Here is a 9,718-nt window from a genome sequence, read left to right as displayed (position 1 = left end):
GGAGAAATCAGATTTTAACTAGTATTGCAATATGGGATGAATGTTAATAGCCTTTAGCATTTTTGAAGGCTGGAATAAAGATTTAAATTGCTTTTCAATTTAATTTAAATTTTAGGCTGGTTGTTACTCTGAATGGAAGACTAGAGATATGTCACAAAGCATCCTAGCTTAATAGTAATGAAAATAATAGTAACAACAGATACCTGCTCTAAGTATCTTACACGTACTAACTCATAATTTTCACAATAACCCTACGATGGGATTAATATTCTTCCCCCTGCTACACAGGTCAAAGCTAGAAGTATACAGGGCTAAATTGCAAATCCAAGTAACCTGAGTCTAACACTGAGCAACACTTCCCTATTTTATAGTATTGTCTATCCTCAAGCACTTAAGCATTACACTATTAAGCAAAAACACATAATCATAATTTAATTACTCTAAAATACCAAAAACTTTGCCCTACCTGGTTTGGCTCAGTAGATAAGAGTGTCGGCCTGTAGACTAAAGGGTCCCGGGTTCGATTCTGGTCAAAGGCACTTGCCCAGGGTTGCGGACTCGATCACCAGCAGAGGGCATTCAGGAGACAGCTGATCAATGATTCTCTCTCACCATTGATGTTTCTATCTCTATCTCCCTCTCCCTCTCTGAAATCAATAAAAATATTTTTAAAAACCCACAAAAAAGTTTATACATTTAAAAAATTAAAAAATAAAATACTAACAACTATAACACATAAAGTAAAATGAAACGTGTATGCATGCCATGGCTTACTTCGCTTTAATTTCTTCTCCCCTTCATAGCCCACCATGGAAACTAAGAACTTTAAGATAATTTCTTTTTCAAAGTTACTTTTGAAAGTAAATTATAGTACAGTACAGTATCTATATATATAAAGGCTAATATGCTAAGTGTCACTCCTACCGTCCAACCGGTCGCTATGACACGCACTGACCACCAGGGGGCAGATGCTCAATGCAGGAGCTGCCATGACACACACTGGCCAGCACCATGGACCTGGCGCTGACAAACTAACATTTGGCTTCTCCCAAGTGGGATACAGGCCCCACCACCACCCCTGAGCGACATCCCACCAAATCACAGCCAATGCTGCCAAAGACCCCATGACACAAAATGCGGCCTCCAGCCTAGCCTGGAAATGGTTGCCATGGGCTCCAGGTAATGACATCACGTAGCAACACCCAGCTTCCTCTCTCTAGCGACTAGCCTCCCTGGAGTTTCTTCAGCCTAGGAACACAGGTGGAAACATTTTACACTTTAACCAAATGTCTGTGAAGCGTTTTCACGTGCCTCATCTCATTTGATCCTCACAGAAGTCCTGGAGTAGGTAGATAGAAGACTTGGTGGAATCCTCTTTTCTTTTCATTAGCCGGAAAATAGAGATTTAGAAAGCTTAGAGACCTGACCCAACTGAAAAGAAGTAAAAAATGGTGGACCTTGAAAATGACTTCAGGTTTTCTCACTGTGCAGAATATAGTCAAACACTGCTGCAATTAAATATTTTCCCTTTGTTCTCCTGTGTGATCTAGAATAATAATCTGCTTCGTGTTGATATTTACTGCTGTGTTGCTAACATTTATCTGAAGGAGAAGTTGGGATGCTTCACTAGGCTGGAAAAAGTTTAGCTAAGTCAGAAAGCAGGTCTAATTAAGCAAGTTCATTCTATATGTATAAAAGGCTAAGTTGACTTGTACATGCGCGATACATATAAAGCTCTCACTGGCACCAGTCGCACGTGTGTGTTTCTATCTGTCATTGTCAATTGTGAATTTGGTTGGCACTTCTATTATAGAGAAAAGGTGAATAGCTATATTAAAATATTTCTTCTAATTAATTTCCTTTCGATGTGCACGAATTCGTGCACCGGGCCACTGGTCTAAATATGAGCAGCAGCATAAGCAAAAGGTTGGAGTTGTGACTAAGCAAGGTATATTCAGAGGATAGCAAGGAGTTGGGCTACAAGAGAAATGAGAAGAGAGGATAAGTAATTAAGTTGGAAATGTAAGTTGCTGCCATATTACTAAAGGTCACATATGCCAAGTTTAAGAACATGATCTCTTGCCCTGACCAGTTTGGCTCAGTGGATAAAGCATCGGCCTGCGGACTGAAGGGTCCCAGGTTCGACTCTGGTCAAGGGCATGTACCTTGGTTGCAGGCACATCCCCAGAAGGGGGTGTGCAGGAGGCCCCAGTAGGGGGTGTGCAGGAGGCAGCTGATTGATGTTTCTAACTCTCTATCCTTCTCCCTTCCTCTCTGTAAAAAATCAATAAAATATATTTTTTTAAAAGATCTCTTAAAAGATGTATAAAAATAGAGAGCTGCTGATTATTTCTAAGTAGAGTGGTAAGACAATGAAAATAACATTTCAGTATAATTAATTTGACTGAAGAATTCAGGATAAACTTTCGGGGGAGGAGAAAAAGAAATTAGAAACAGAGCAACCAGTTAGGAGGTGCTGGTTAAGAGCCTGGGCATTAGCAGTCAGAAAGACCTGCTCTGCTACTTGCTAGCTGTGAAGCATTGAATAAGTTACTAAACATATCTAAGTCTGTTTCCTGTCTGTAAAGTAGGATAATAATAATGCCTACTTCATAAGGTTGTTATGTGGCTAAAAGAAATAATACATATAGCCCTAACCGGTTTGGCTCAGTGGATGGAGCGTCGGCCTGTGGACTCAAGGGTCCCAGGTTCGATTCCGGTCAAGGGCATGTACCTTGGTTGCGGGCACATCCCCAGTGAGGAGTGTGCAGGAGGCAGCTCATCGATGTTTCTCTATCATCGATGTTTCTGACTCTCTGTCCCTCTCCCTTCCTCTCTGTGAAAAATCAATAAAATATATTTTTTTTAAAAAGAAATAGTACATATAAAAGCATTTACTATACTGCTTGGTCTAAAAAATATTCAACAAGTGTTAGCAGCTATTACCATCATTACAAATTATTTCAAATGTAAGTTACTATGGATCTGGTGCTGCGGAACTGGGCAAGGGCAACAGAAACTAAAAGGAAAGGATGACTTGGAATGACATTTCCATAGATTCGTGAGATGTTTTAACTAGAAAAGGCCCCAAAAAACTCTTCTAAAAGCAAAATGGTCGCAGTTTAAATGTCAGGGATAAAGAAAAGAATGAGACTAGATAGCGCAAAAGATTTGTCTACAAAAGTATCCAAAGAGACAGATGTGGAATAATTATATGATATCAATATGCTTTTAAAACACAAGCTATGCCCTAGCTGGTTTGGCTCAGTGGATAGAGCATTGGCCTGCGGACTGAAGGGTCCCAGGTTTGATTCCGGCCAAGGGCAAATGCCTGGGTTGCGGGCTCGATCCCCAGTAGGAGACCTGCTGGAGGCAGCCGATCAATGATTCTTATTGATGTTTCTCTCTCTCTCCCCCTCTCCCTTTCTCTAAAGAAATATATTAAAAACAAAACAAAACAAAAAACCATAAGCTACAATGAATTGCGTACATACTATGTACCAAACACCATGCTAGATACAGTACATCTAATCCCCAGAACAATTCTGAAAGGTATTAGCTCAATTTTACAAAAGAGAAAATAGATGCTCAGAGAGGCAAAGTACTAGCCATATAACCTTGGGCAGGGTAAGAAGCAAAGTCAGATTTGAAATCCATATCACCTGGTTCCACAGCTTGTGTTCTTTCTATTAACACTCAATCTGAATCCCCCTTTATTTTTTTTTAAATATATTTTTATTGATTTTTTACAGAGAGGAAGGGAGAGAAATAGAGAGTTAGAAACATCGATGAGAGAGAGACATCGATAAGCTGCCTCCTGCACATCTCCCACTGGGGATGTGCCCGCAACCCAGGTACATGCCCTTGACTGGAATCGAACCTGGGACCTTTCAGTCTACAGGCCGACGCTGTATCCACTGAGCCAAACCGGTTTCGGCAATCCCCCTTTAATATCAATAAAAATTATGATATCACAGACATATTTGTAATTATTTTTCTACCTACCTCATTAAATATGGTGACCATAAACATGTCCAATCTCTTCTACATTATAAGAAAAATATAAAGGCATTCAGCATAAAAACAATGAAAATAAATTTTAAAAGCATTATGCAATGGAGAATCACCATACCTTCATGAAACATAGTTGGTTATACTATAAACTGTAATATATTCAATAAAAGCACTAATCTTTCTCAATAAAATGCAAAATGGCATCGCTTTTACATCATTTGATTATATTAACACGAGAGGCCCGGTGCACGAAATTCATGCATGAGTAGGATCCCTAGGCCTGGCCAGCGATCAGGGCTGATCAGGTTCCCCACCTCCCCACCTCCTCCTTCCCTCGCCCCACCACAGCATGGTTCCGCCTCCCCTCCACTTCCACTCCCTTTTCCCCTCGCCACCCACACACCACCCCTGGCCTCCCCGCCTCCTCCTTCCCTCGCTCCCTCAGCACCTCCCAGCTGCCGCTAGACACCCGCCATGTTCCGCACCGCCTCCTGGTGATCAGCACACGTCATAGCAAGAGATCGAACTCTTGCTCTCCTGGTCGAACTCCCAAGGGGACACTAGATTTGTCCATACTACAATATCATTAAAAACTGACATAAAAGATCTCTTAAAAGATGTATAAAAATAGAGAGCTGCTGATTATTTCTAAGTAGAGTGGTAAGACAATGAAAATAACATTTCAGTATAATTAATTTGACTGAAGAATTCAGGATAAACTTTCGGGGGAGGAGAAAAAGAAATTAGAAACAGAGCAACCAGTTAGGAGGTGCTGGTTAAGAGCCTGGGCATTAGCAGTCAGAAAGACCTGCTCTGCTACTTGCTAAAGGGACATTGGAAGCTGCATTCCCCTGTGCTCCTGCCCCCCCCCCACCTGCCCCCTTTTCAAAAACGTTTCAATATAAAACCCAAAGTCCCTAAAAGCTCAGTTTCCCCTAGATGACTCTCTGTAAAAAATAAATAAAATATATATTTTAAAAAAAACTGACACCTGCCCTGGCTGGTTTGCATAGTGGTTAGAGTGTCTGCCCTCGGACCAAAGCGTATCAGGTTTGAGTCCCAGTCAAGGGTTGCAGGTTCCCCACCCCGTAGGGGCACATGCGGGAGGCAACCAATCAATGTTTCTCTCTCTCACCCCCTCATTACTCCCTTCCACTCTCTCTAGAAATCAATAGAAAAAAATATCCTCAGGTGAGGATTGAGAAAATAAAATAAAATAAAACAAAACTGACACCTAGCTTATAAAAGAAATATCTTACCACACATAGGAGAAGCATTTATATAAGATGAAACCCACCCAATGTTCAGAGTTATAAAGAACAATTCCACCACAGAAATAGAATGCCCAACCTGTTAACAATAAGGACCATAGGGTGGCAGGTGACCTATTTCTTCAATGTGTTTCTCCGCAGATCTTTTCCCCAACCACAGGACCAGTGTACCAGTTTCTCCATCAGAATGTTAATCTAAATTTTACTAGGATGAAAATACCAAGTATGCTAGAGTAAGTTAATTTCCTGAAACAATCTTTTCATCTGATTTCAAAAAAGTCAGAAGACACTTTACTAGGTTGGCCATCAAATTGTGTAGTCAGGTAACTTCTGGACTAGTAGTTTTAAACCCTTTCTGAGGGCCCATGAGGTCAAAAATACTTTCATAGTATTACTAAGTCATGATTTGTCTTTTGCACTCTTATTCTTTCACAACTGTACAGGGGAGCTTTCCAGAGACTATGAACTGTGATATCTTAACAGACTGAATACAAGAGCAGACATGGAAATTGTGATGTCTTCTATTATGTCAGACATTAAAGTTATTTGTAAAAAAAATAAAACAATGCCACTCATCACTTTTTTCGAAAATATAGTTTTTGCCTGGCCAGCGTGGCTCAACAGTTAAGAATTTTTTCGAAAATATAGTTTTTGCCTGGCCAGCATGGCTCAATAGTTAAGTATCGACCTATGAACCAAGAAATCACAGTTAGATTCCTGGTCAGGGCACATGCCTGGGTTGGGACCTGGATCCCTAGCAGGGGACATGCAAGAGGCAACCGATCAATGATTCTCTCTCATCATTGATGTTCCTCTCTCTCTCCCTCTCCTTTTCTCTCTAAAATCAATAAAAATATTTTTTAAAAGAAAATATAGTTTTTTATTGAAAAAGTTATGTTACATGTTAACATGTAATACTTTACTATTTATGAATGAATTAAATATTTTTAATTCCTCATTTTTATTCTAATCCAGTAAATTTCAATAGATATAACTCAAATAGAAGGTCTTTGGGATCCTCAATAATTTTTTTTATACATTTTTATTTATTACTAATGTACATATTATACTATACTAGTGTTTTATTTTATAGATGTAACAGCATATCTGTCCCTTATTAATAAATGGCATTTAATTTTTTTTAGTTTTCACCATTAGAATCTGCTCTGTTGAACATCCATTTAAAACCTTTTAGCCTGGCCAGCATGGCTCAGTGGTTAAGTGTTGATCAGTCAAGGGCACATGCCTGGGTTGCAGTCTTGATCCCCAGTGAGGGGTGTGCAGGAGGCATCCGATCAATGATTCTCTCTCATCATTGATGTTTCTATCTCTCTCTCCCTCTCCCTTCCTCTCTGAAATCAATTTAAAAAAAATTTTTTTAAGTACTGAGACCAAAAAAATTGAGAATCACTTTATAGCCCTTTCTATATTTATGCTTTGCCAAACAATTAAAGCATTTAATTTTCTAATTACTACTGAAGAGATGTTGCTTCCCTAAAGATAATTTCAGAAATCTGTCTTGATCAGAACAAAAAAGGTCCACAGACAACCTTAAAAAAAATTGTATCCACTAATTTAAAAAAGAAATCATTGATTACATCTTCCCAAAATAAAAACAGTAACAATGTCCAAATTAAAGTACTAGCTAATAGACCACTATCTACAAGCTTTGGACATGAAAAGGGCGAGAAGAGAGAGTGATGTCTTCTAACAGAAGGGGTCAGGGAACATACATCCTGGTAAAGAAGGCATCTAGGCAGAGCTGCCTCAAACAGAGTGTCAAACTGCAGCGGGAAGGCCGGGGAGGGTTGGGGGACAGAAGGGAGGGGGGTAAGAGATCAACCAACGGACTTGTATGCATGCATATAAGCATAACCAATGGACATAAGACACTGGGGGGTAGTCGAGGCCTAAAAAAAAAAAAAAGGCATCTAACCTGGGCCCCAAGCATTTATAAAATTTCAACCAGTAACCATTGGGAATGAAAGGCTTCAAGAACAGCAAATACAAAATAGCTTCCATAGAACTTATGATGGACTCCAGTAGGAGAATAGACAGGAAAATTAGGTTGGAAGCAAAAATAGAGGGACTTCTATGACAGGATAAGCAATCTGGAGCTTTAGTCAGTAGGCAAAAGGAAGCCCTTTGGTAATTTTTTAAAGTCATTGGAAGATTTACCATTGGAAGGTAAATTATCAGATGATACTTTAATGATACTGTGGCCTGGACAGAATAGAAACAGGGGACAACAATTAGTACCCAATCACACCAATCCAGGCAGGAAATAATAAGAGCTTGATCTGGGTGAGGAGCTAGGAAAAAGTCAGATACAGGACATGCTACAACCTCTTCACTAATAATTTACTTAGTTTAAATGTTTCAAAATTCAGCCGAAACCGGTTTGGCTCAGTGGATAGAGCGTCGGCCTGTGGACTGAAAGGTCCCAGGTTCGATTCCGGTCAAGGGTATGTACCTGGGTTGCGGGCACATCCCCAGTGGGAGATGTGCAGGAGGCAGCTGATCGATGTCTCTCTCTCATCGATGTTTCTAACTCTCTATCTCTCTCCCTTCCTCTCTCTATCTCTCTCCCTTCCTCTCTGTGAAAAATCAATAAAATATATTTTTTTTAAAAAATGTTTCAAAATTCAATTTATTACACAAAACAAGGTTGATGTTCACATTACTTCCAGTAAAAACCATTCACTTCATAGGCTTCAGCATATTCAAGTGTGCTTCCTTTTTAAAAAGCTGTTAGAAATAACTAACAATATTCTACATTAAGAAATTTGTCTTGATCAGAACAAAAAAAGTAATAAAGAACAACATATGCATATAACTCCAAAGTTTACTGCCATGGAATACACAAAGTTTGGATCAGAATTTTCTATATAACCCCATAAGACCCACATCACTACATAATTATAATAGTCAAACTATTCTTAAAATCATTTTTTTGACAACTCAACTAAACTTGGCCAGTATTCTTCTACTAGGCCCGTATTTTTCAAACATTAGTGCCTTCTTCATTTTCTCCCCTCCTCCCCACTCACTTCTCCACCCAACAAAATCCCTTTGTATGTCTGTAAGACAAGACACAGTATGATTCTAAGGCAGTTTGAATATATAATTCTTGTAATAACAGAAATCTAAAATTAGTAATCTTACTTTTTACAAGAGAGGAACCAATGATGTACTTAATTTCCATTCAGATGAATGACAAATGCATCTAACAGAAATGATGCGTTATCATTAGGGGGGAACAAAGGGGGAAATACACACAATAGATGGGTGGCAAATCTTACAAACTTTACGAAACACTGAAAGGCTGCATCTGGATTGCAGTCACAATTATAAAAGCAAATAATGAAGGCTCCAAATTGAAGGGAAAAGGAAAAAATTCCAAGCGATCATTAAGAGTGAAAAAGGTTGACTCAATATTAGTAAATTTTTAATATAGCATAATTTAACACTCTGTGACTAATTGGGAGGAAAAACAAAGAGGATAATTCACTGTTCACAAGGACACAGGAAATAATTTCTGCATACATTCTATAAGGCAGTTATACTTCATTACACTTGCATGGTTGCAAATCCTTTCAAACGTTTCCAAAAATACATAGGCTTATAATAACTGAGGTTCCCCAATGACACAAATTACTCTGTAGGTATAACCATAACACATTTCTAAAAGACATAACGAATTCATGCTCAACAAAACCTGGGAGTCACAAAGGCCCTCTACTTATTCAAAATCATTACATAAAGCACTGTCCATAATTGCAAACCCGGTTTGAAAATCTGACAGCTAATAATTCTAAAATGAGGTAGATTTTAAAGAAAAAAAATTACCCAACTTTTCCATTTTCCCTTCCTTTTCCTTTCCTACCTGATACACAAAATGTCTGTAAGGGTCTCAGACAAAGCTCTAAAGTAGAAATACAGTATATGTATACTTTATATGTCTCCGAACCTATCACATATATGTACACATCACATATATTCACACAAGAAAGGTTCTTCCTTTTTTAATGTAAGAATTGAGGTTACATCAAGCCCTATCCCATAAATTAAGTTAAATCACCACAAATTAAAGAGTAATAAAATATTGCACGTAGATCTCTCTGAGCGACTATATCCGAAGAAGAAAAACCTCAGACTAAGGCCATGACTGAATAAAAAACGCCCAATCCCTGAAAATCTCTAACCAGCATTTGGTTTCTTTAAGAGAAAAGGGGGGGAGGGGTCTTAAAATGAATAATCACACTGGCAAGCCAGTTTCAGAAGTTAACGAAGGTAAAACAACGAACCAAATGAGACAAACCTAAGAAATGACAAGCTTTAAAGAATTCCCCCAAAAGGAGAAGACTGACTTCAAGACTGGGATATAATGCATCCTTTGCAAGTAGAAGAATCTTTCATTGAAAAAGAAAGAG

The 9,718-nt window shown here is 38.7% G+C and overlaps 1 protein-coding gene across 2 annotated transcripts in view; it reads right to left on the bottom strand.

The window, feature by feature from the left end:
* Positions 1-9,718, bottom strand: part of PIK3R3 (phosphoinositide-3-kinase regulatory subunit 3) — an 86,360-nt gene that overhangs the window by 75,390 nt on the left and 1,252 nt on the right. The gene's annotated exons all lie outside the window — the stretch shown is intronic.

The sequence above is a fragment of the Myotis davidii genome, unplaced genomic scaffold, assembly GCF_000327345.1.
Source record: "Myotis davidii unplaced genomic scaffold, ASM32734v1 scaffold924, whole genome shotgun sequence".
Lineage (NCBI taxonomy): Eukaryota > Metazoa > Chordata > Mammalia > Chiroptera > Vespertilionidae > Myotis > Myotis davidii.
This window is presented reverse-complemented; position numbering and strand designations above follow the sequence as displayed.